Raw genomic sequence first — 25914 nt, 5'->3', positions numbered from 1 at the left:
TGCCAGGCCAAAGAGGGCGATGCCGCTCGGGTCTGCAGTGCCGGGGGTAGCTGAGCACCAGGACAGAGCTGCGGCCTCCAGGGCTGCACCCTGCGTGCGATGCTCGGGGCCATGTGGTCCTGGTGGTCAGGCCCAGGTTGGGCCCTTGTGCAGTGTGTGCCTTGCCTGTCTCCCTGTTTCCTTGCAGTTTACTCAGGAACCGCAGACAGGTATTAAAGGCGACTACCTGAGTGGTAGATAGTACAGCGGGGAGGGCTTTTACCTTGCATGTAGCTGGCCCAGGTTCGATCTCTGACATCCCATAGGCTCCCTCAAGCACCGCCAGGAGTAATTCCTGAGTGTAGAGCCAGGAGTAACTCCTGAGCATCACTGGGGATGACCCAAAAAAGAAAAAAATATATTAAAAAAAAAAAAGCAGACTCTCTTGGTTGGGTGTTGGGTAGCTCTTTTTCTCCCGGCTCTGAAAAGAACAAGCCTAGGCAGGTGTGAGGGACAAGGGCCGCTGTTGTCCTTGTCCCTCACACTGACCTGCAGCTGAGCATTCTCTTGGTCCTTGGAGCATTCAGGGCCAGAGTCCAGATGTGGTGAACATATGCATTGCCTGCCTCTGACCGTGCGCCTTGGAGCCCTCGGAGAATGAGACTGGGGCCTGGCCTGCTGCTCTTGGGGGGGTCCCCAGAGCTCCATCAGAGTATGGTCCTGCGGCTCCAGGCCTTTGCTCTGTGGTGCTTGCCTGCTCCTCCTGGGTCTTACCCACCTGTTTCTATTTCAGTTTCCTTAGGTCGACCAAGCTGGAGGCTTAAAAATTATCAAACACAAAATGAGGATGAAAAAGAAACACTTGTTTTTTTAAGCACCTTCTCTGGACAGGATCAGTCCTGTTGGTTCCGGTCTCTTTCACAATCTGCCTTGTCCTCTGCTGGACACATTTCCACGTTAGTCAGTGTTTCTGCTACCCACAATATTTGAAGAAGGTGCCCATACATGCGGGGGGACCATGTGGTATCCAGAATCAAGGCTCCCTTATGTAGAACCTGGCCTCAGTTTTCTGTTTTTGGGGTATTAATATTTTCTTAGCTAATTTTGTATTACTCTAAACCCTGTTGGTGACCATTCTCATAATGAAAAGCTTGAGCCTATTTTAATTATTTTCTTGAACTTTATTTTTTTTTGGGGGGGGGTAAGGGGCACACCCAGAGATGCTCATGGGTTACTCCTGGCTCTGCACTCAGGAAGCACTCCTGGCAGTGCCTGGGGGACTGGCACTGAGATGAGATGCTGAGGTTCGAACACGGGGCGGCACTGTGTAGGGCCTGTGCCCTACCCGCTGTACTGTCACTCCAGCCTTTCGTGAACTCCTTCATTGCTTGGGGGTCAGCGAGGAGCCCGCAAGGATGGGCCATGTGTTCTGCATGTGAGAGGCCTGGACTGGCTCCCATGGGGCCTGGGCCCTCCGAACCACCGGGAGCGTTCCCTGAGCACCGGGGACCCAAACAGAACAAACAAAAGGAGACTTGTTGGCTCAGGGCATGTGTGTGTGTGTTTTGGGGAACGCTTACAGGAATATGTAACCAGGGCTCATAGGGCACCACCGGGTCTGACCTTCTGGTGGGCACGTGACCGGTTGCTTGCCAGCGTCTTGAGCTGGCTTCCTCCGGACCCAGTCTCGCAGGAACGGAGCCAGACCACCAGGGCACCGGGGTCCATTTTAGGCATCTCTGCATTTGCCCACTCCCTCCTGTCCCCCCTCACCCCCCGTGAGTCCTGCACTCGTCTCTTCCCCAGACCCAGGCTCCCCTTCCTTCTTGTGGACCTTGATCGCATCATCCACAAGCCATGGAGTATGTGCCCCCCTCCGCCTACAAGCCATGGGTACATGCTCCACCCCGCCCCCTCTTTCCCATGTTCCCATGTTACCCCATGTTTACTGTAGACTTCTCTCCCCTCTCCATTCCCATGGAAAAGCTTCCTACCAGGCCTTGAGGAGAGCTGGTTATTGCTCCCTGTGGTGCAGTCGGAATGTCTTATCTCTGTTCATGAAGATGAGTTGTAGAGTTTTTGTAGAGTGTAGGATTTGCGGAGTGGTACACCCTCACAGAGAGAGGGCCCGGCTAAATCCCTCAGTAGGACGGCTGGCCCGTGGCTGGACTGGAACCGCCTTCCAGGTTGTGCTTAACTTAATAAAACAATATTTCCAGGGAAAATCCACCCTGTCCAAGTGAGGGTGTGGAATTGGAAGTGAAAGGAGGTAAAATGTACGTGTGTGTGTGTATGTGTGTGTGTATCTCCCTCCCCCCCCCCCCCCCCCCCCCCCCCACAAATAGGGCCAGAGCGATAGTACAGCAGGTGTTTTGCCTTGCACGTGGCTGATCTGGATTTGATCTCCAGCATCCCAATATGGTCCCCTGAGCACCGCCAGGAGTAATTCCTGAGTGCAGAGCCAGGGATAACTCTGAGCAGTGCCGGGTGTGACCCAAAAAGCTCCCCCAGTTAGGTGGGGGTGGGCGAGTGAGTCCAGGGGCTCAAGTGCCTGCCTTGCAGGAGACTGACTGTGGATTGACCCCAGCACCGCATATGGTCTCCTCACCCGACTCCCCGGCATCACCAGAACTGAGTGCAGAGCTAAAAGTAAGCCCCAAGCACTGCCATGTGTGCCAGCCGTCACCCGGATAATGGAGAGACAGAAAAAAACCCCAAAGGGTGCCCGATGGCCGACTGGGCAATATGTGTCCTGCCTCCCTGCTCCCTGTCTGCTCCCGAGAAGCTTCCACTTTTACCTGCCTGTTGGCTATAGACTTTTATTAGGGTTTTCTCAGGTAGCATGACAGATCCACGCCTTAGGGCGGGCTTGTCTTTGCTTTTCCCTCTTATTCTCTTACCCATCTCTTGCTGCGGTGCCAGGGGTCACACAAGCTTGTTGGGTGGGTGTGTAAGCAGATACCGCACACCCGAGGCTTGTGTGTGTACTCTGGCCAGGGGTGGGGAGACGGGGGGGGGGGGTGTCCCCACATTGTCGCGGTGTTGGCCCGTATCCTGGATATGTTTGCCAAATGTCTCTGGTGCTCTCACTGTTCTCTCCGGGGTCCTCTTCCAGCTCGTTGCTGATTGCGGGGTGGTGGCTGTGGGCTGCTCCCAGCTCCTGTGCTCTGTGTTGTCTGACGGTTGCTCTGGGGATTCAGTTGGGGTGGCCTGTGTGTAAAGCAGGTGCTGTAACCCCTGTACTCTCTCTCTCAGGCCCTGTGTCTATGGGGGTCGTGTGCCTTAGTCGTGGCGCTCAGGCATTAGTGGCTGTGTGCGGGATGTCGCACTGAGCTTCAGGTGGGTACCTGGGACCAAGGTCAGCAGCCTCAGCCCGGCAGGCAGGTGCTGTGAGCTGCTAAGCCTGTGTCCGTGCCCCTCCCCCCAATGTAAGACTGGTACCACCCAGCAGTGGTCAGGGTTTACTCCTGGCTCTGCACTCCGGGATCATTCCTGGTAGGCTTGGGGAACCCTGTGTGGTGCCGGGGATCAAACCTGGGTAGACTGTGTGCAAGGCCAGCACCCTCCCTGCTGTACTGTCACTCCGGGTCCTGACTGCACACTTGAATAAAACGGAGGTTCCCAAACCGCTTTGGCCCCCCACCTCTTGTTCAGAACCACCGAATGTTTGGAGAAAAAAAAAACATTACTCGGTGCCGCCCCACACCCTCCCCACCGCACCTCACCTCACCCCGCAATCTGAAATCCACCCTCTCGGTGAACACAGAAAGATGCCGTGACAGATCTGCATTCTTTCATGTGCCTGTATTCCTGCCTACGTCCTAGAACATAGTAAGAAAACAATGATGTTGTAAGACAAGATGATGAAGCTTGAAAAAATTGGTTATTAATTGTGTGTCACGTCACCCAGAAAATTAAGAGATAATATGGGATGATATTAAAATAAGAATAACAATAACATTAAGTTCATTCTAATGAGAAGGGCGAGCCTGCCGTTAGCTTATTAAGTGCCCTACCCTGTTTGCGGTGGGTTTCTTTTCTTCCCCCTTCTTTTTTTGGTCTTTTTTTTCCCTCTTGCATTTTGGGTCATACCTAGTGGTGATCAGGGGTTACTCCTGGCTCTGCAATCAGGAATTACTCCGGGTGGTGCTTGGGGGACCATATGGGATGCCGAGGATCGGACTCAGGTCGGCCGCGTGCAAGGCAAACGCCCTACCCACTGTACTACCGCTCTAGCCATGTCTCTTTCTTTTGGGTCATACCTGGCTCTGTGCTCAAGGATCACTCCTGGGAGGACTTGGGGGACCATATGCGGTGCTGGGGATTGAACCTGTTTCAGTTGTGTACAAGGCAAACGCCCTACCCGCTGTGCTATCGCTCCGGCCCCATTTTCTTTTTAAAAGTTAACAGATTTGTGGCAACACAGAACCGTTCTTCCGCTAAAACGTGAAAGAAAAGCAATAGCAAACTTCATCTTATAGCTCAAACTCCAAGAAACAGTTTAGGTGTGGAAGCCCGACGGTCCCTTGAGCAGGGTGCTTGCCTTGTACCCAGCACTTGGATATTGGCTAACTTTCTCCCTTGTCCTGAATTTTGATTTGCACAGAAGTTTTGCCATAGACGCTGAAATGACAGTTCTTGTTCTAATTATATCCGACACAGCACCTTGGCACCACAGTTATTTAGTTAATTTTAGAAATATTGTTAAGAAATAACTGTCGGATAAACTGTGTCCTTTTTGGAATCAATCAGGTTGACTTTATAAACATCACTTTTTGAAAAAAAATGTAGAAACAAATTTTATTTGGAGTTTTTGAAGGCGGAATGGAGGGAGGGAGGGAGAGAAAGGTAGAAGGGAGAACGCGGGCTTCTCCAAAGTCAGAGAGGGCCCTGGTACACATCTCCAGAGGGCAGATGACGTCACCTGTTTTCCTAGACCTCTAGGACTGAGCCCCTTTTCTAAAACTGTTCCAAGCAGGCTCCTCTTGATAAGCAGTAAACTAAATCAGCAAGTGATTGAATTCTTCTTTCTTTCCAGCACAAAGTTGTCCCAACAACCAGTCATGCAATGAATTGCTTTTGTTTTCGTTGATTGCTTTACTGACAAAATAGAATGACCTGTGTAAGTGTTCACTGGGATATTTGGCAGCCAAATGTTGATGATGAATGACACAGTTTACTGTGAATATTTTCAGGGCTGCTTCTCTTTTCTTTTTTCTTGGAAATAGTACAAGAAAATTCCCATAGCCATACCACCTGCTGGAGCCTAGGCAACTGAAAAGATATTTGGATAGTATTCGGGGATTTCTTCTGAGAGCTGGAGAGTGCACTCAACAACAGGCTGAGCATATGTGTCACATGCTGGGGGCCCTTGTTCAATCCCTGGCATGGCATGGACCCCTGAGCACTGCCGGGAGTGACCCCTGAACTTGTAGCCTGGAGTAGTCCCTGGGCATGGCCCCTTGTGGCGGCCCCTTCCCTCCAAATCTCCCAGTGCAGGAATTATCAAATCTCCTTTAGTATCACTTTGCACATTTTTAGCAGATAATTACTTTTTTTGTGTGATGGTGGTGGAAGGAGGTTCCTGGTGTTACTGGGGACATTTCTTGGAGTATGTTCCTTAACGGTGCGCAGAGGTCCAATGCAGTGATTGAGCCTGGGCCTCCCACATGGAATATGTGTGTGCTCAGTCATTTGAGTGACTCTGGCCTGCAAATAAATAAGTTCTTGGTGTTTTTTTTTCTTTCATAAATTGCATGTATTTTATTTTTTTTTAATTTTTTTAACTTTTTGTTTTATTTTTTATAATTTTAGTGAAACACCATGAGATACAGTTGTAGACTTACAAATTTTTGTGCTTGGGTTTCAGTTATACAGTGATAAAGTGCCCATTCTCCACCAACACCAATCCCAGTATCCCTCCCACCCGCCATCCCCCATCTCACCCTGCCTCTGTGGCAGGGCATTTCCTTTTGTTCTCTCTTCTTTTGGGTGCTGTGGTTGAATTGCTTGTATTTTAAAATCAAGACTTCATTTTCATTTCTTCTCTTCCTCCTCCTCCTCCTCCTCCTCCTCCTCCTCCTCCTCCTTCTCCTTCTCTCTCTCTCTCTCTCTCTCTCTCTCTCTCTCTCTCTTCCCCCCCCCTCCCTCACCTCTCCTCTCTCGTTTTTGACCACACCCAGACAGTGCTCCTGTTTCATTCCCGGCTTGTGCTCAGGGATCATGCAGCAGCCTCAGGATGTGATGATGTGCCAGGGATGGAACCTGGGTCAGCCGCATCATCAGGCTCAATAGAAACATTGGAATGTTTTTAAATACATGGTGAATCTTCAGTGTTTTTGTTGTTTGTTTTTTACTTTTGGCTCACACGCAGGAGTGCTCAGAGCTTGCTTGCTCCTGGCTCTGCTTTTAGGGAGCAGTCCCGGTGGGACCGTGAATGGTTTCAGATATCAAACCCAGGGAGGCTGTGCAGAAGAAGCACCTTAACCTCTGTATTATCATTCCGGCCCACGGTATATTACTTTCTACAGAATAAAATTTAGAACTGGAGAGGTAGTACAGGGGCTAAGACACTTTCCGTCCACATGGCCAACCCTGGCAGGATCCCCAGCACTGTGTGTGGTCTACAAAGCACCACCAGGGGTAATCACTGAGCCATGGTAGGCTTTGAGCACTGCCGGTATGGCCCCAAACAAAACAACACATAAGTTAGGAAAAATTGGGTTCATATTATAGGGAAGAAAATCACTGATATTTAGCTTTATACAATTAGCAGGTAATGGTTTAAAAAAATACATTGGGATGGGGGGCAGAGAGAGTACAGGATTTAAGGTGTTTGCCTTGCATGCAGTTTACCCTGGTTCACTCCTTGGTAGCATACATGGCCCCTGAGCACTGAACTCAAGTGTCCTCTGAGCACCACGCGGTGTGGCCCAACATCCCCTGCCAAATGTACCAAGTGACTCGAGGCAGATAGCCTAGTAGGCTGGCAATGGTTTTGCCTGCCGGAGGCCTGGATTTGATCCCGGACACCACGTGGTCCCTCCTCAGCATGGCCTGGAGTGATCCCCGAATATCAAGCCAGAAGTAACTCTTGTGAGCACCAGTGTGTGTGGCTTGAAAACCCCTCCCAAAATACATGATATGCAGTTAAAAGTCAGTTAATAGCTTAGTTTGCCCTTACTTAAATCATAATTCCCTATTGATATATACTTTACCAGTTAATACAGGTGATTTGATAGACATGTATTGATGATTAATAGTATTTTCACATAGGGGCCAGAATAGTAACAGCGGGTTGGGCGTTTGCCTTGCACACAGCGGACCCAGGTTCGATCCCCGGCATCCCATGATTCCTCGAGCACTACCAGGAGTGATTCCTGAGTGCAGAGCCTGGAGTAGTTCCTGAGCATCGCTGGGTGTGACCCAAAAAGCCAAAAAAAAAAAGTATTTTCATAATGTTCTCGTTTTAATATAATAAAAATGTGACATTGTCACTCCAAATAGTTACACCAACACCTATCTTTTTTTTTGGGGGGGGGGGGGCACTAGGCAATACTCAGGGTTTACTCCTGGCTCTGCTCGGGAGGTGTTCCTGGTGGCGCTGGGGACTGTGTGGAATGCTGGGGATCAAATGTTGTTTGGCTGTTTGCAAGGTAAGCATACTATCTATTACTTTAGTCCCTGCTATGATTTAGTTATTAGTAAGCACTGAAAGAGGAACGTACAGAATATGGATGGGTAAGAAGATACATAAAATCATTCAACGTGTAAGTAGCTGTTTTATTGAAATAGCAGTAGGGCTTGCTTTGTGTGACATCCATGATCTCTACAGAGCAAAGCTGTTGGATAGGAATTAGAATTTGTAAGTGCTTATGGCCCGTGCACTGCTGTGAGCTTGTCTGAGTTTAGAAGCAGTCTTAGTTAAAGTCCATGCTTGTCACCGATTTAGAGCTCCATATTGAAAACAAGTCACCGCATGCACATTTCTTTCTGATGCGTATTGGAGTTTCACAATGCCGGGCACTTGGAAGCATCGGCCAATTGACCCTGGTTCAGACCTTTCGGTGACTGGTTTGAACGTTGTTGCAAAAGACGGCCACCTTGAGTTTTGTGTGTTTATTTAGAAACTAATCCCTGCAGCTGTAACTCTGTTGCACAATAGATAAAATACAATTTTCTTTCTTTTTCTGTTTTTCTGGGCTGCACCTGGTGGGCTTGGGGGGGTTACTCTTGGCTTAGCGCTCAGGGTTCGTTCTTGGCTAGGTGCACAGGGGACCATGCTGTGCTGGGAATCAAGCCCAGGTCCCCCTCCATGCACTGCAACTGCTCTTCCTCTGAGCTGCATCCTTGGCGCTTCTCTCTTCTCTCCCACTTTTTTTTTTCTTTTTTGCTTTTGGCCCGCACCCAGCGGTGCTCAGGAATAACCCTTTACTCGCACTAGGAATCACTCCCGGCAGGCTTGGGGACACCGTATTGGATGCCAGGGATTGAACCCAAGTCTGCTGCATGCAGGGGAAGTGCCCTAGCTGCTCTGCTATCGCTCCAACCCCCCACCTAATATTGCTGAAAAATGTCTGGGCTGCCCTGGGTGGTGCTGGGATGCCCATGTGAGGTCAGCGGGATCAAACCCTGGCCCCAGGCATGAAAAGTGTGCCCCCAGCCCTTTGAACTTTCTCTCTGGACCCTCCTTTATGCTTCCACCTCCTTATTTTCGTTCAGCACCCCCAAATTGCACCTGAGGCTAGCACTGTTACTGGTACCTTTTAGCCCCCCGAATTGCACCGGAGACTAGCGCTGTTACTGGTATCTTTTAGCCTCTCCACCCCACCCCCCAACCCCCTGATCACCAGGGGGTGGTATCACCCACTTTAGGAGGTCCTAATTTAAAACTTTAAATCAAAAGCTGGGCAAAATAGAACAATAGGCTAAAACAGGCTTCAGCAACTGGATTTGATCCACACCACTTATGGTCTACCAAGCACCTCAAAGGATTAGCGACCCTGAGTACCTGAGTACTGAGCTGAGAGTAGGACCTCCCCCCTCCATGGGAGCCCCCTCCCCACCCCCCAGCACTTCCAGGTGTGGCCCAGAAAGAAACAAACTAAAAAAGTCAAATAAGGCCTTAAATGAAAGTCCTCATGTGGTTGGTTTCTGAAACATACTTGCTCATTTGGGAATAGTAAGTTCTTAAGTCTGTTGACTCCAGAGACCGGGAGTAGAGTACAGCGGGTTTAGGGCATTTGTCTTGTCCACAACCGACCTGGGTTTGATCCCCGGCATCCCATATGGCATATGGCCCCCCAAGCACCACCAGGAGTAACCCCCTGGGCATCGCCAGGTGTGACCAAAAAGCAATTAAAAGAAGCCACTGAAAGCTAAACTGAGAGAGAGACAGACAGACACAGACACACACACACACACACACACACACACACACACACACACACGGGTTAATTTGTTGTAGCAGCTGTTTTATTCCACTGCTCAGCATCCTGTACATTATGTGTGCTGTTACAGACACGGCTTACCAAGAAGTGGCTCTGCTGGGGTCACAGCACACACAGGCATTGTTCTTGAGTACTTGAACCGTTTTTGGTAATACATTTTACATTTCTGGTAATAGGAGAATTCCTGTTTGCCCACAGCCTTGTCACCATTTGAGTATTATTATTATAAAGTCTCCCATTCTGGCCTTGGGTCTTGTTTCAGTAGCTGTGTCACAGTTTATTCATGCACTGTGTAGAAGGTAAGTAAATGTTTCCACGTTTTGAGCAGTGCAAATAAAACGAATGCAAACATTTATATGTAGGTTTTGGTTTGAGCATATTTTCATTTCTCTGGTAGCACCTAATATTGCTGAGTCTTAGTATAAATTGTTGTGGGGGGGATAGGGGATCACAGCTGGTTGTAGCAGTGGTTCTGGTGGAGGCTAGGCAGCCCGGGGGCATGAACCAAGGATCATGCAAGCCAGGTGATCCCACTTGGGCCAGATCACTGGGCCCCACTGTAATTTTTTTTTCTTTTTGGGTCACACAGGCGATGCACAGGGGTTACTCCTGGCTCATGCACTCAGGAATCACTCCTGGTGGTGCTCGGGGGACCATATGGGATGCTGGGAATCGAACCCGTGTCAGCCATGTGCAAGGCAAATGCTCTACCCTCTATCATTCAAGCTCCCCCCCATTGTAGATTTTTTTTTCTTTTTGGGTCACACACAGTGATGCTCAGGGGTAACTTCTGGTTTTGCACTCAGGAATTACTCCTGGTGGTGCTTGGGGGACCATATGGGATGCTGGGGATCGAACCTGGGTAAGCGTGTGCAAGGCAAATGCCCTACCCACTGAACTATCGCTCCAGCCCCTCCAATTGTGATTTTTTTTTTCTTATTGAGTCAAACTTGGCAATGTACAGGGGTTACTCCTGGCTCTGCACTCAGGAATTACTCCTGGCGGTGCTCAGGGGACCATATGGGATGCTGGGAATCGAACCCGGGTTGGCCGCTTGCAAGGCAAATGCCCTACCTGCTGTGCTATCGCTCCAGCCCCTCCCATGGTAATTTTTAAAGAAATAAAACTGCTTTCCAAAGGGGTTATATATCTGTGGGAGAGCATATATAAGCCGTTGATTATTCTGCAGACCTAGTGTTATGGTCGTTAGCAGTTTTCTCTCTTTTTTTCTTTATTGGTTTTTGAGCCGCATTCGCGGCCGCGCGACATCTTAACAGAACTTTTTTTATGACGTCTTATTGTCTTATTCCTACTTTGGACAAACTTGCAGGCTATCGAATGTAGCCTGCCCACAGGGCAGAGTCTGGCAAACTCCCCGTGGCGTACCAAATATGCCAAATACCAGTAACAATGATGGGTCTCATTCTCCTAAAGAGCCTTGAATATAATCTCAGGGCTAAGATGAAAGAGACGTTACTGGGGCCTGCTCGAGGCAATCGACGAATAACAGGATGATGAAATGAAAATGAAATGAGCCGCACTAGGTGAGGCTCGGGGCTTACTACTCCTGGCTCTGCACTCGAGAATTACAATCCCTGGCGGTACTCTAGGGACCATATGCGATGCTGGGGGATTTGAACCCAGGACTGACGGCTTGCAAGGAAAGTACTTTACCCGCTGTACAATTGCTCTGTCCCTGTCTCTATCTTTTCTTTTTCTGTTTATGGGAGGGGATTTGGGGGCCCTGTCCAGTAGTGCTGAGTGGGAAGTGTGCACACCCGGCAATGTGCCTGGCTGGGTTGTGGGGTTTTGTTCCGTGGTTGCTGGGTGGGGGACACCATGGGTGCCGGGAATCAAACCAGAGTTGGCCTCGTGCAGGGCTAGCACCTTAACCTTGGCACTAGCTCTCTAGCTCTGCAGTGTTTCTCATTTAGCCATTCTAATATGTGCGTATTTTTTTTTTGGGTGGGGGGAGGGTCACACCTGGTGATGCACAGGGGTTACTCCTGGCTCATGCACTCAGGAATTACTCCTGGCGGTGCTCAGGGAACCATAGGATGCTGGGAATCAAACCTGGGTTGGTTGCGCCCAAGGTCGGCCCCTTGCCGTTTAAGACCCGCTGTGCTATCGCTCCAGTCCCCCTCATTTTATTTAATTATTTTGGTTGCTTTCTTTTTTGGTGCCCAGGAGACCTGGGGCCACTGCCAGCAATACTCTAGGGCTGGCGATCAGAGTTGGAATCCTGCAGTGCTGCGATTGCCAGGGCCTGTAAGCAGTAAGTGCCCAACCCAGCAGTGCCGGGAGGATGCTCAGGGGGGTGTGTTGTGCTGGGCCTCCCACCTGGGCTGGGAACAAGGCTGGAGCCCCACTGATTGTACCATCTCCCCACAGCGTATTTCATCATAAATCTAAATGCCAGAATTTATATATTTATTGGGGTTTTTTTTTCCGTCCTTTTGGGTCACTCCTGGCGTTGCACAGGGGTTACTCCTGCCTCATGCACTCAGGAATTACTCCTGGCAGATGCTCGGTGGACCGTATGGGATGCTGGGAATCGAATCCGGGTCACCGCGTACAAGGCAAAAACTCCCTGCTCACTGTGCTATTGCTCCAGCCCCAAGAAGTTATATAATTTAAATAATTCAAAGTTGATACTTGACTTTCTTGGTCTCAGATAATTTTCCTTAACTTGAGAGGTGGCATGGAGCAGCAGAACATTTATTGACTACTGCTAGAAAATTCAAATTTTTCTTGCTGCTCCCCGCAAAGATCATTCATTTAACAGAATTTTGATTTGCCAGTTGGACTTAAAATTTTTTTTTTGTTTTGGGGAGTCCAGATTAAAACTTGGCAGCAGAGAGTATTTTGTTCCTGTTGAAGTGACCTCATTCACCTATGTCTGCTCCACTTCCCTCTTTCCTGGCTCAAAGTAAGACGGGACTTGAGGGCACTGTTCTATCAAAAAAAAAAAATTAAAAAAACAAAATCAGAAATTACCCCCCACCTTCCCCCAAGTGCACAGGCGGAGTCCAGCACTTAATTACTTTATAGGGCAGGACATTCAAGGTCCTTTTTTTCTTTCTGCTCGCAGGCTACTCAGGGTCCTCATGCCTCAGGGGTCCTGTTTTCTCACCGGTCTAAGCTTTTGTGGGGTGCGGACCTGGAGGGATAGGAATCCCCTGCTCTGGGGCTGAGTGCTGAGCTTTGATTGTTACAGAAATTCATTCGTCCTTTCGTCAGCTTCTGGTAAATGTTGTTCTCACCCGTTCTGAGTTTTGCTTTGAGAGTATGATTGAGTGGCCAAGACAAACCAAAGACTTCGCTTCATAAACCTTTGACAGTTAAGACACTAATGAGCACATCCAGCTTTTCACCCGCCCTTTGCCATTGATCTTCCTCCTGCATAAGGGTGAATGACGTCAGGGAGGGTTAGACATAGATACTGCCCTGTTTCCTGTAGAAAATTGCTTGGGAACGGGTGATTCCCACTATGTTGTGTTTTTCTTTTTAATTTTTAAGGTGTGTGGGTGTTTTTTTTTTTTTTTTAGTGGGGGTGGGGTGTTAGCAATTGTGGATATAGTTCGGCTGTTCTAACGTAGCCAAATAAGACTTTGTCACATAAGCTGTCTCCTTTTATCTTAATGTTTCTCTATTTTCGGAGGGTTGATTCATTAAAGTGGCTCTGCTTAAAATGTAAGAGTTGTAATTGTTGATGGAATGACACTTGGAGGTACCTGGTGATCTCTTAACGCTTTTGCTGATGAAATCTGGAAGAGGCAACTTGAGTAACAATAGAGCATTATTAGAAATAAGTTGGATATGAAATTAAAATACTTTTAAATTCTGTATGCTCTCCTTTTATGTTCAGAATTTTAAAAACAGTATGGTATTTTACACTGTGTTTCCGTTACTAACTAGCAGTTAAATGCTGTAACACTAGAGGGTGCTTTTGTTCGATTTTCTTTTATTGTTAACAGAAACCCCTCTTCCTCACGAGTGGCGGGATTGGGAGAATTACAGGATTGGGGCAATTTTTGTCAGGCTGATAACCTAAATAAATCTCCTGCTTCACTGCTTTATAACAGTGGAGACACTGAGATGTCACTAACATTAGGAGAGACAGAAAAATAGAAACATGTAAGCTTTAAACAGTAGTTTTGATTTTAATGTTACCTAGTTTATTTTCCTTTTTGCTAATAGTTGAACTCTTTTGGGTATTTAAAAAGCATATTTATTATGAAGAATAAAGCTTTCCTCCAGTATTTGCTCAAGGTTCTGTTTTTCCAGGGAGACGGTGATAGGGGGGTTATCCCCAGTGGTGCTTAGGGGCTGCTTCTGACTTGGTGTTCAGGGGCCACCCCTAGTAGTGGCGGGGAATAAACCAGGCCTACTGCATGCCAAGCTTGAGCTCCAGCCCGTTGATCTCTGCCTCCAGCCCTCAAGGTGGTTAGTCTTTTAGTTATTTCACGTTATATGTTTGGGTCCTCCCTTCACTTTCTGTATGTACTACAAATTGCTGCTACTTCTAATACAGTGGTAGGGGATAAGGATCACTTACAATTTTTCCTTTTCCTCCTGAGTTTTCCTGCTCCTTACAAATGCAGGGATTGCACCTTTAAACGACTATTTCACCTGTAGCTTAGCAGGTGTGCTTAACATAGGTTTACATTTTTGGGGGCTCCTGACCAGAGCTCAATAGACAGGGGTTCAATTCTGGGGGCCACCAGGACCACTTCCCATGGCTCCCAGGGACTCATAAGATTCCAGGACAGAACCCAGTCCTGTGCATGTAAGGCATGCACCCCTGACTCCTGACTTTCTTAAGGCATGCACCCCTGACTCCTGAACTCACTCCTTTGCCTGGTATTGAATCTTTTCACCCGGTGTGTGTGTGTGTGTGGGGGGGGGGGGGATCTTGAGTTAATTGTGCTAGTTCAGGGGATATTTAGTTTATTTTGTAACTGGCCACCTCTCTGAAATCTGATTCTAGGCTATTATTTAAAAATAGGGTTTATGATACCTGTCAGTGTTTGGTCTTCTTTCTCCCATTATTTAACATCAAACCTTTTTCTCTGTAGTGCTTAAGGACTTGTACGGCAGTCTTGCGTGTCCTGCCGAAAGTCCCAGACTTCAGAAGCTAACGGGAAACGTCTCTAGTTGACTAGGCTTCCCCCTCGGAGCCCCACACGCTGCCTCACTGGGAGGGAGGGGGTCTTTGGGAAGATCTTTTTCTTCTCTGTCAGATGTGCTAAGATTTTTATCTGGAAATATGTTTTCTTGTTCGTTTGTTTTTTCAGATCTCCTTTTGGTTTCTGCTGATCTTTTTTCTTTCTGCCTGTTTCTGTGAGTTGTGATACTTGCCCCTTGAGCGCCCTCGTTTTGTGTTTTAGTCCGTTTCAAATTCTAATCACAGTTTCCTTCAAAGAAGACCTGAAACTACCTGGTTATAGCTTAAGATCTGGTGATACATTTGATTGCTGTGTGTTGGGGAGTATGGATTTAGTGTTTTTTCACCCCAGTCTCTATTAATGGAACCTTACTTGGAATTTTTGTTTTGTTCTGTTTTGTTTTGGGGAACTCACCTAATGGTACTTGGGGCTTCCTTGTGGCTCTGTGCTCAGGGATCACTCCTGGCCGGGCTTGGGGGATCATATGGTGCTGGGGATCAAATCTGTCACTGTCTGTCACTGTCCTCCCATTGTTCATCGATTTGCTCAAGCGGGCCCAGTAACGTCTCCATTGTGAGAGATCGAATCTAATGTACTTTATTTTTTTTTTTTTTCCTTTTTGGGTCACTCCTGGCTCTGCACTCAGGAGTTATTCCTGGTGGTCCTCAGGGGACTGTATGGGATGCTGGGAATCGAACCCGGGTTGGCCACGTGCAAGACAAACACCCTACCCGCTGTGCTATCACCCCAGCCCCAAACCTAATGTACCTTTCCTTGCCTTATTGTTAACATCATTTGAAAATTGCATAGCATGTATTTAGAGAAAATTTTTTTTTCCCTTTATTTTATTTTATTTTTTTTAAAAGTTGTAGATTTACAATTTTTTGTGCTTTGGTTTCAATTATACAATGATCAGATACCCATCCCTCCACCAGTGCCCATTTTCCACCACCATGGATAATATCCCTCCCACCCCCATCCCCCCATCCCCTCTGTCTCTGTGGCAGGGCAATCCCCTGTGTTCTCGTATTTAGAGAAAATTTTACCTTTACCTTGAGTCTGGTTTCTTTAGTTGCTAGTATGGTTTGGCATGCGGTCTTAGCAGCTCGATGTGGAGGCCACAGCTGGCTGTGCTCTGGTGAGCTAGAAGGACCCTGTTGGGTGCCAGGGATCGAACCTGGGTCAGCTGCATGCAAGGCAAACGCGCGCCTTTCCCTTGGTTTCTGTAGTTTCATTTCTTACTGACTTCTATTTGCTTTGGAACGTCTTTGGGAATAATCTTTAATTATTGCTACTATTTAAGGAAATAAAACACCATGACCTGAATGTTTCTGTGACTTTTTTCATCCTGAACTCAAGTAGTTTGTGTCCGAAGTACAGGTTTCTTACCAGAGTTTGTATGGGTGGGTTTGGCGTGTGCAGGTAATTTCTGTACTCACATTTTCGTTCCTCTCAGATTAGAGTTGTGCATGCCCACACGTGCATGTGCATGTTGGATTTATAACTGGGTGTCTACACGCACATAAGAAGAGACATACGCGTGTATACGTGTGTTGGAATGTATGCCCTTGAGGCATGCTCTTCCAGTGAACCACGTTCCTGGTCCTTAGAATAGTGTTTTTTTTTTTTTTAATTTTTAATAGACATCATGAGGTACAGTTGCAGACTTACACATTTTTGTGCTTGGGTTTCAGTTATACAATGATCAAGTACCCATCCCTCCACCAGTGCCCATTTCCCACCACCACGGATCCCAGTATCCGTCCCACCCCCCATCCCCCAGAATAGTGTTTTATTCTATGTCCTTGATATCAAAATGTGTTTTGTTTGTGGTTTTAATAAATTTTCAGTTATGTTTCACATCAAAGTATACAGTTCAGTGGTTCCTAGTGTGTCAAGACTTGTTCCAGCAACTGCCACCAGGGTCAATTTTTGGAACATCTTCACTCCAGGCAGAAAACCCGGACGGGGCCAGGAAATAGCTAAGTCAGAGGGTATGCTTTGCAAGGGGGGCGGGGGCCGCAGGGGGTCTGAGGGTATGGAGCTGGAGTTAAGCCCCCACACCACCAGTGGCTCCTGAAACAAACAACAAACACGGGGTTAAGGTTCTTGTGTGCGGCTCTGCAGTGATGCCAATGTCCCCCGAGTACTGTCAGGAGTGACTCCTAAGCACAGAGCCAGGAGTAGCCTCCTGAGCACCACAGTGCATTGTCTCCCTACCCCCCAAAACAAAAATCCCAAATCCTGTCCATTTCCACCCCAGTTCAGCCAGCTGCTGATGGAGTCTGTAGATTTGTCCACTCTGTGTAAGTGGGACTGTACGGTGTGCCCTGGCTGCTTTTTGGATTATTAGCCCCAATTATTCATACCTTGGGTTTGCCCTTGACTGCTCCCCGCCCTGCGTGATCTCCTTCTCTCCCCCCCCCCCCCCCCCCCCCCGCAGCTCCCACCCCATGGGGAAGTAGAAATTAGCAGGGAAGGAAAAGTGCATGCCCTCGGCACCAAGTGAAAGCAACTGGGTTGGATCGGTTGGTCCGCAGGGGGTTGGAGCGAGGGTTCCGTGTTCCATGTTTGTGTGGGGCTGACATACGTGGTCTCGGCAGCTGCCCGGTTTCCACCCGAGAAACGCAGCAGGTCCAGCCTGCGCTGTGGAGGGCTGCCACGGGCGTGCTGGAGGCTTGCAGTAACCGTTTGTAACCAGGTGGTGGCTGTTGTGTAATGCAAATAGATACCATTTCTGATGAGGAGGTGCAGTTATACAATTCGGCGAGCTCGGGTGGGTTATAAAAGCCAGAATTCCTTCAGCACCTGCAGCCTCTCTCGTGCCCAGCCCTGCAGAGGACAGAGAGCGCTGTCTGTCGGGGTGGACACAAGTGAAGGGGCATCTCACTGGACAGGGCCGGGTCTCCCTTTGCAGGTAAGTCTGTTCCTTTCTTGTCCATCGACTGTTTGGGGGGAGTCAGTGTCTGGGTTGTTTGTGCCTGGGTCTGTGGGCTCCCGTAAATACCTAGTGTTTTTAGAGTTCTGTGCCTGTTTCTGTGGGTGTGTGTCAGGGGACGAGCAGCTCATAGCCTCAGGTAGCCCAGCTGGGTACCCAGGGCAGGGGGAATCATGCGTCTTTCTGTGTCTGGAGACATCATTCCTACATTAGCATTTCTGCAACTCTTAGGAGGGTTGGGGTACCTGCATTTAATAGGAGATCAGTGTCCTGATCTGCTGCAGGTAGAATGTCAGATTGTGTGTGTGTGTGTGTGTGTGTCTGTGTGTGTGTCTGTGTGTCTGTCTCTCCCTCCGAGGTGGGGAGGGAGAGGTAGAGTGTTAGTTTTCCTTTAGGGGTCTCTTTTTAGGGATTCACAAAAAAGTGAAAAAGAACATCATCAAGAGAAACTTGCTGAGGAGAGCTGGGTGCACTTGTGGTTAAGATTAAACTCACTGTTGGAGAATGTTTGTTGAAGCTTGGGGGGGATCCTCTGGTAGGTGGGGCCCTTGTGTGCCTTCTAACCCAGGTCATTGCCCCAAAGTTCGGGCAGACCCCCCTTTTTGCCCAGCGCTCAGGTCCACCGTCCTGCCCTAGGGGTGGGGTGGGGGCAGTGGAAGTCTTTGCTTGTCTGTTCTGTAGCTTGGTAAACTGGACAGGAAATGGGGAAGGAGGTGTGGGGGGAGGGAGAAAAAGGACACTGAGGAGATTTACAAGTGATGTTCGTTCCCCTCTAAAGGGTTCCCCTCTAAAGGGAGAGCTCGGTCGACGTGCCGGAATCTTGCAAAGCCGAGCAGGTATCTCAGGGCAGATGGAGCCCGGGGCCTGCCTTCTGCTGAGAGGAAGAAGCTCAGGATGAAGAATCTGAAGTGGGCAGGCTGAGGATGCGATGACGGGAAGAGCTTCTGCCGGTGGTGCCCTGGGGGTGGTGATGGTGGGGGTGGGGTGGGGAAGTGGGCTGCAGGGGCACCTGTGCTGGGGGCGACACCTCCCCAGGCTTCCCTCATTCCCCCGTTTTTGTGTGTGTGTGTGTGTGTGTGTGTGTGTGTGCGTGCGTGCGCGAATCAACATAGTTTTACTGAAATTTCTTTAGAAAGGTGTGAGAAAGGAGAAAGAAATACATGGCGAAGAGAGAACACAGCCTTTTCCAGGGTGGAAGTGAGCAAGGAAGCGAGATGAGTGGGTGAAACATGAAGAGCCAGCCCCTGGGCGTCCCTTTCTTGTTTGTTTGTTTATTACACCCAGTGGGGCTCAGGGCTTCTTCCTGGCTCTGCACTCCGGGCTCGCTTCTGGCAGTGCTCAGAGGACCATACGGCTGCTGGGGATCCAGTCCAGGTCGGGCTCCTGCAAGGCAAGTGCCCTGCCCATCTCGGCCTGCCCACCTACCTACCTCTCCTACCCCTCAGGCTTCCCTTCTAAGTGGGGGCAGGAGGGGGTGTGAGTTCTCCTCTTTGCTGGTGGTGGGCGTGTGTGTGTGTGTGTGTGGGGGGGGTAGAGCTAACGGTTCCTGGGAGCAGGGAGCTGGGGGAGGGGGTGGCAGCCAGTGAGTGGAGCTGGTTCGAGGCAGCCCCTAGAAGTTTCCTCAGCACCCACCTGCCCTGACCCTGTGTGCTGCAAAGTGGAGGGAAGAGCCATCGTGACTTTCGGACATAGTAAAAAAGGAGAGGGCTGCTTTCTTTCCCCTCCTGGCTGCCCCGGGCGTGAGGGGTGGGGGGCTGGCGGTGGGCGACGGGGGTTTCCTTGGCTCGCTCCCAGATTCCTTCCTGCCTGACCCCAGACTCAGTCTGGCTGCTCCTGTGCACAATCTGCGAGTCAGCCTGGAAGGGACCGAGAACAACTCGGGTGTTCTTGGAACAAGTGGGGTCTGCCCCTGGCGTCTTTCCAGGGGCTCGTGAACTCCTCAGCGCCCCGGTTTTCTAAACCACTGCTCTGCTCACGGAGAGGCGCCACATTGCTAAGCATTTCTAGAAGGTTTCCAAGAACTCATGTGTGCTGGCTATGACTGGCTGTTTTAATCTATTCTTTTTTTCCCCTTTTTTTTTTTCCGGGTTGTGGTAGGGGTTATTAAATTCGCATATACAAATAGCCTTCCAGGTGCACCTGGAATTATTTCAACCACAGATTTAAAGTAGTGTTCTTAAAGCCATTTATGCAGGAAGTGATATGTCAGAGCACATCATGAAAAGAAATCTAATAGGCCTTTCTGATTCTGCCTGCTTTGGGTCCACCCCCTGTGTCCGCAGACTGGACCTTCCAGACGGCTGTGTCTCACATCCCGCCGCAGAGTTTCTCCTGAGAAGAATCTTCAGGGCAGGGGTTAGGTTTTGTTGGGCACCTCACGGGCCTGTGGAAAAATGTCAGGTTTTTCTCCCAGTACTTAAAGTGCCTGTTAACAACTGTGGGTGTAGGACCCAGAAGCCCTGTGCCACGGGAGCACGGGGGATGGACAGGTGACCCGGGAGTGCTGCTTGGAGGAGGTGGCCTCCTGATTCCAGACCAGGGTCGCCACGGGTCTGTGGGCGTGGGCCTGGGGCAGGAAAGGCAAGGCAGCGTGGGTGAGAGGAGGCCGAATGCCCTGCCCAAGAGGATCTGGTCACTCACTGATTCTGACCACAGTCGGGCAGAAAAGCAAAGATCCCCCAAGACTGTATTTCATGCTTCCCCCCACTCACCCCCACAACCTAGTAGACCTCAGACCCCAGCTGTGTTTTTGGTCTTAGGGCTATACACCACAGTGCTCAGGGCTTAGTCCTGGTTCTGTGCTCGCTGCTGGCAGTGCTCATGAGACCATATAATTGGCGGGGAAGGAACCTGGCTGGCCCTGCTGTGACCTTTTATTTCAGCCTTGGCTCCATCTAGCCCTGAAGCAGGGTGTGGGGGTGTGTGTGTCTCCATGTCCATTCTAGCACTGAAGCAGGGTGTGTGTGTGTGTTCCCATCTAGCGCTGAAACAGGGTGTGTGTGTGTGTGTGTGTGTGTGTGTGTTCCCATCTAGCGCTGAAACAGGGTGTGTGTGTGTGTCCATCCATCTAGCCTTGAAGCAGGGGTGCGTGTGCATGCGTGTCCGTGTCATTGGGAAGTGCGCTTTCTCCCCACCGTGACTGTTTGGACCCAGACATGGGGCAGGCCCTGTTTCTTGTCTTACCCTTGGCCATTTCACTCGACACCCTGCTGGGAACCTGTGGTGGGAAAGTGCACAAGGCTGCCCACGCCGCTTTGCATCCTCTTGGGCCCTCTGGCCCGCCACCGAGAACCCCGACTGCGTCTGCGGGTGACGGCTCCTTATTTCCTTCAGAGCAGGTGCCTCCGGGCCCTAAGAATGCCAGCACGTCCTCGCGTTCTCCATAGGCAGTTTCTGAGCCTGGAACCTGGCCATTTGACCCTGGGTTCCGTGGAACCCAGTTTGGGCTTTCGTCTTGTTTTAGGGTCTTTTTTTCTTGTTTGAAATTGACTTTGATTTTTAGTCCCATGTCAGCCCCCCCACTGTGGCCCACCTCCCCCAGAGCAAGACTTCTTAGGAAGCGTGTTTGGTTCTAGAGAATTTTCTTTTTTGTTATACCCTGTGAACATAACTGTCATCACAGGATCAAGTGATAACCACTCCTTAAGCTTCGTTCATTGTTGCTCAGATGAAATAATGATAGCTGGGATCAGTCAGACTTGTAAACTCCCTATAGCAGGAGTTGAAGATATTTGTTCCAATAATCTTTTTTTTTCCCCTTATTTTAGCTTGGATCAAAAACATTTAGGTCAAATGTTAGCACTTGGTAGAATTTAATGGAACAGTCATTGTTCAGTCATAATCCCGTAATGATGGGATTTAGGCAGAGAACCTTGATTGGCTTTTAAAATCTGCTTTATCATTGAACCTGGCTAGCTCTGAAAGCCTTATTTATGTCTTTGTAAGGCAAAAACTACCAGTTGGCAAGCTGAGGTTTTGAGCTTCCCGATCCCCAATCTCCCTCCTTAATCATCATACTTTTCACCTGTTGAGATGGTTCATGCCCGTGAAGAACAACATCTTTATCTCTGATTCAAGCTGCCTGGCCCAGGGTGGCCTCAGCACTACCAGCCTCACGTTAGTTGTGTATTAGCTTCAGGTGTAAGTCTCAGGACCCGCTGCAGCTGGTGGAGTCAGAATTTGGAGGAGAGTCTGTTCTTTCAAGTTGGCGGGTTGTTGATGGTTGTGGGTGTGGGTTTTTTGGGTTTTTTTTTTTTTTTGGTCACACCCAGCAATGCTCAAGGTTTGCCCCTGGTGGTACTCGGGGAATCATATGAGATGCCAGGGATTGAACCCGGGTCGCTGTGTGCAAGGCAAACGCCCTACCCGCTCTGTTATCACTCTGGCCCAGGTTCCTGGTTTTAAAACGTGTTGTTCTTTGTTTTTGAAATGTGTTCTTCTAAAGTCAGCTTTTTCTTTTTATTTTTTGGGGCCTTCCCAGCAGTTCAGGGGTTTCTCCTAGCTTTGCGCTCAGTGTTCTGAACTCCTGGCGGTGCTTGGGGGACCATATGTTATGCCAGGAAGTGAACCTGGGTCAGCTGCATGCAAGGTAAATGTCCTACTGACTGTACTATTGCTCTGGCCCCTCTTTTTATTTTTTGGGGGTTGGGCATGGGCCACACCCGTGGTGCTCAGGACTCACTCCTGATGTTGGTGGACGTATCAGGAGACCATATTGGCGTGCTGGGATTGAACCAGGGTTGGTCGTGTACAAAGCAAGAGCCTTTCTCCACTGTATGCTGTCTCTTCAGTGCCCAAAGTCAACGTCCTTGATATACATTTTACACAGAAAGTTTAATGGGCCTCCCAGAATGACAGTTTTCAGACTGCTGTCACTCGGAAGTCTCCTGCCTTTCCCATGGGAACCCCCCTCCTTACATCTCTCCTGTCGGTCACGCTGCTTCCTGTCCCTGGAGATGGTTTTGCCTGCAGGAAACCAGGCTGCTTTTTGTCCAGCTTAGTGCCTGTGAGATTCCTCTTCCATCATCTCTCAGAGGTGGTGCCTGCCAACACTTGTGTCCTTTTCATGGTCCTTTAGTTTTTGTTTCTTGGCCCATTCCCAGCGGTGCTCAGGGTTTACTTTTGAGTCTGAGCTCAAGGATCACCACGGGCAGGCTTCTTACATGATATGGGTGCTGGGGATCAAACCGCGGTTGTCCCCATGCAAGGCAGGTGCCCTAAACCTGCCGCTGAGCTTTCTCTCTGGCTCCAGTTCACTGTTGAGTGTGCTCGCTTAAGAACCGAGCCCTGGGTGGTTCCTTCACCCATGGACAGACAGACGTTTGGGGCTGTTACTATAAATACAGCTTTGCACACTCGTCTCCAAGTATTCTTATGGAAGAAACCTGTATTTTGAATGAGCTTCCCGTGTGCATCTTTGGATCATGTGTTGGTATTCTCTCTCTTTTTCTCTCCTGCACTCCTTGGGTCACCTTGGAGAGCTGTAGGGGTGTTTGGCTTTTGTTTTGGTCTAGACCAAAAGATGTTTAGCATGTGTTGAGCATGAGGGTTTTTTTTTTCTTTTTTTGGCTTTTTGGGTCACACCCAGCGATGCTCAGGGGTTACTCCTGGCTCGTGCACTCAGGAATTGCTCCTGGCGGTGCTCAGGGGACCATATGGGGTGCTGGGAATCGAACCTGTGTTGGCCATGTTGTCTGTGTGCAAGGCAAATGCCCTACCCGCTGTGCTATCACTCCAGCCCCGAGCATGAGTTTTTGATATAGTTATTAATTGCCTTTTAATTGGGCAAAAATGTGTATCATTTATTGATTTTTTTCTTCTTTTTTCTTTTTTTTTGCTAAGGACTAGAAATACAAAGAAAGCTGCATCTGGGGGATTCTGTCCTTTAGGAGAACTCTTCAGAAGTTCATTCAGATGCAGTGAGATTAGTATGCTGTGTACAAGGGGCACTGGGGTGTAGCACATTTTCTCTGGTTCGCTTTGTGCTCCCAAGAAACAGAAAAGGTTTGATATGTAACTCCCGAAGCAACTGTATTCTTCAGTCCTTTGGGTCATTTCCCCATCCTTCCCTGTGAGAGTGGATACTGATGAGGGAGGAAAGAAATGTCCCAGAGAAGACCAGGGGCAGAATAGCTGCTGAAGCCGAGTGAGTACCAGTGGCAGTCCTAACTCCGCACTCGTACATATTTATTGGTGGCTGCAGAGCTGGTGTTTCAGTCATTAGGGAATTAGATTTGTGAATCTAGAAGAATTTCCTCCTTGCACTGGGGCACTAGGGCAGTGATCTGTTTTGTTTTTATTTTGGGGCCACACCTGGTGTTGCCCAAGGCTTGCTTACTCCTGGCTTTGGGTTCAGGGATTACTCAGGGAACCCTATGTGGCGTCAGGGGTTGAGCCTGGGGGGGTAGCTGTGTGCAAAGCAAGCACTTGAACCCCTGTGCTCTTCTCTGGCTCTGGCTGTAGGGAAGGTTTAATCTTGGCAGCCCTTTCTGAGCCGATGCTCTGGGCAGGGGATCAAGTAGGTATTCTGTTTGGGGTTTGTTTGGGTTTTTGTTTTCCCAGCCCCACCTGGTGATGTTTCAGCCCCGCTGCTTTGGGCATTATGTACAGAGCATGACTCTCTGGACTGAGATATTAGTATTCCTTTAAAAAAATGTTTGAAAATTGAATCACTGTGAGATACGGTTACAAAGTTCATGACCTGGTTTCAGTCATACAATATTCCATCTCCTGCCCCTTCACCAGTGTACATTTCCCACCACCAGTGTCCCCAATTTCTTTCTCCTCATCCCCCCTCCTTGATACTTTTAAAGTTCTTTGGGGTGGTCTTGCTCATTGTACACCTCTTATAGTCATTCTCTGCTAGATCTGCTAAGCGTGATTCATAAAACCTCAGTTTCCCCTCTCTTCTGATAAATTCCTTCCTTGCAGCTTTCTTAGTGACCGGTGTAGCACGCCTGGCTGCATTCTAGCCCCTTGATAGGAAGGTCTGACCTGCTCTGTGGTTCCTGGTTAAGGGGGGGTTCCAGCCGTTCCTGGATCTGAGAGGTGGGGAAGAGTCCTATGCCCGTGTAGACTCGCTGGAGCACAAAGTGGACCTGTCTCTTACTGTTGAATAAAGGAACTTTAGCCTCGAGGAGTAAGATGAACCTCCCTGGTGGATATTGATTCATGCGCTCGCACACAGGGAGCAGGTGCTGAGTACATTGCCCCGGCGTGTTCATTGCCAGGCCTGCAGCGATAGCACAGCGGGTAGGGCGTTTGCCTTGCATGCAGCTGACCAGGGTTCAATTCCTCCACCCGTCTCGGAGAACCCGGCAAACTACCAAGAGTATCTCGCCTACACGGCAAAGCCTGGCAAGCTACCCGTGACATATTCGATATGCCAAACACAGTAACAAGTCTCACAATGGAAACGTTACTGGGTGTGCTCGAGCAAATTGGGAGGACAGTGCAGTTCATTGCCAAACAACGACTTGTTCCTTACCTGCTTCCCTCCCATCTGGTGAGGTGGTGGTGGCTGGCGGTTGCACGCACTGTCACTCAGACAGGGATGGTCCTCGTTTGCACGCTTGTTCTTGGGGCCGAGGGGGCAGGGGCGTCTCACTCCTGACAGCGTTTTCTGTCCTGGTGCTTGTGGGAGAGTCGCACTTTTCTGGGTTGGTGCAGTTAGAACTCTGACTGGGGCGGGTGGCGAGCCGCCGGCAGACCCTGGCACACATGGTGTCACTCAGAAACCATTGGTACCTTCTTTGCCCTACTGTTGTGCGAACACTCACCATGAGATCTAGCCACTTCACAAAGTAGTTTTGGCGGGGACTTCTGGGCAGCGCTGGTTGTGACCGGTCCCTGTTACTGTAACTTTACAGTAGCTTTGGGGGGCGGGGAGGGGAGCTTCCCAGGTGGGGCTGAGGAGGCTCAGGGGCCCCGCTAGACATCTGTACTCTGGCTTTGATACAGGGGCCCAAGGATGTAATGCTGCATGGGCCCTGTAATGCTGCTGCACACACCTGGACCAACCTGGAGGTGGGGGGACGACCCTGTGATGCGGGGGGGGGGGGGGTGCGAGACCTGCCCCCTAACCGCTGTCCTCTCTCCTGGCCCCAGCTAGTTTCTCTTGAATCTACTGCATTACATCATCACGGGTGATGTTACGGGATTGCTTCCAAGCCCTTAACCACTTCTGGTCTGTTTCATAAATGACAGCCCAGCGTTGCTCTGGCCACATACTACTCTTCATTTTCTAGTGTTTCACAGTTTTTCTCACTTTTGGGGTTATTGACAGTGTTAAAGAGACACAACTCTAGCCAAATCTTTGTGTTCTAATTATGACTTTAGAATAAGTTCCTACAAGTAGTATATCCTCTGGGCAAATATTATA

At 49.3% G+C, this 25914-nt stretch overlaps 1 protein-coding gene across 2 annotated transcripts in view; it reads left to right on the top strand.

Moving 5' to 3' along the window:
- The window catches only part of SLC23A2 (solute carrier family 23 member 2), a 103704-nt gene that overhangs the window by 6142 nt on the left and 71648 nt on the right, over window positions 1–25914 (top strand). The window contains exon 1 of one of the 2 annotated variants that reach the window (XM_056122142.1): window positions 17369–17513. The exons of the other annotated variant lie outside the window; for it this stretch is intronic. The gene's annotated coding sequence lies outside the window, so the exon portion shown is untranslated. Of the gene's footprint in view, window positions 1–17368; window positions 17514–25914 lie in introns of those variants that run through there. 2 annotated transcript variants of the gene reach the window in all.

This window comes from Sorex fumeus, unplaced genomic scaffold (assembly GCF_029834395.1).
Source record: "Sorex fumeus unplaced genomic scaffold, SorFum_2.1 ptg000044l, whole genome shotgun sequence".
NCBI classification, from domain to species: domain Eukaryota; kingdom Metazoa; phylum Chordata; class Mammalia; order Eulipotyphla; family Soricidae; genus Sorex; species Sorex fumeus.
Note: the sequence above shows the minus strand (reverse complement) of the source record. Positions and strands in the feature narration are given on the sequence as shown.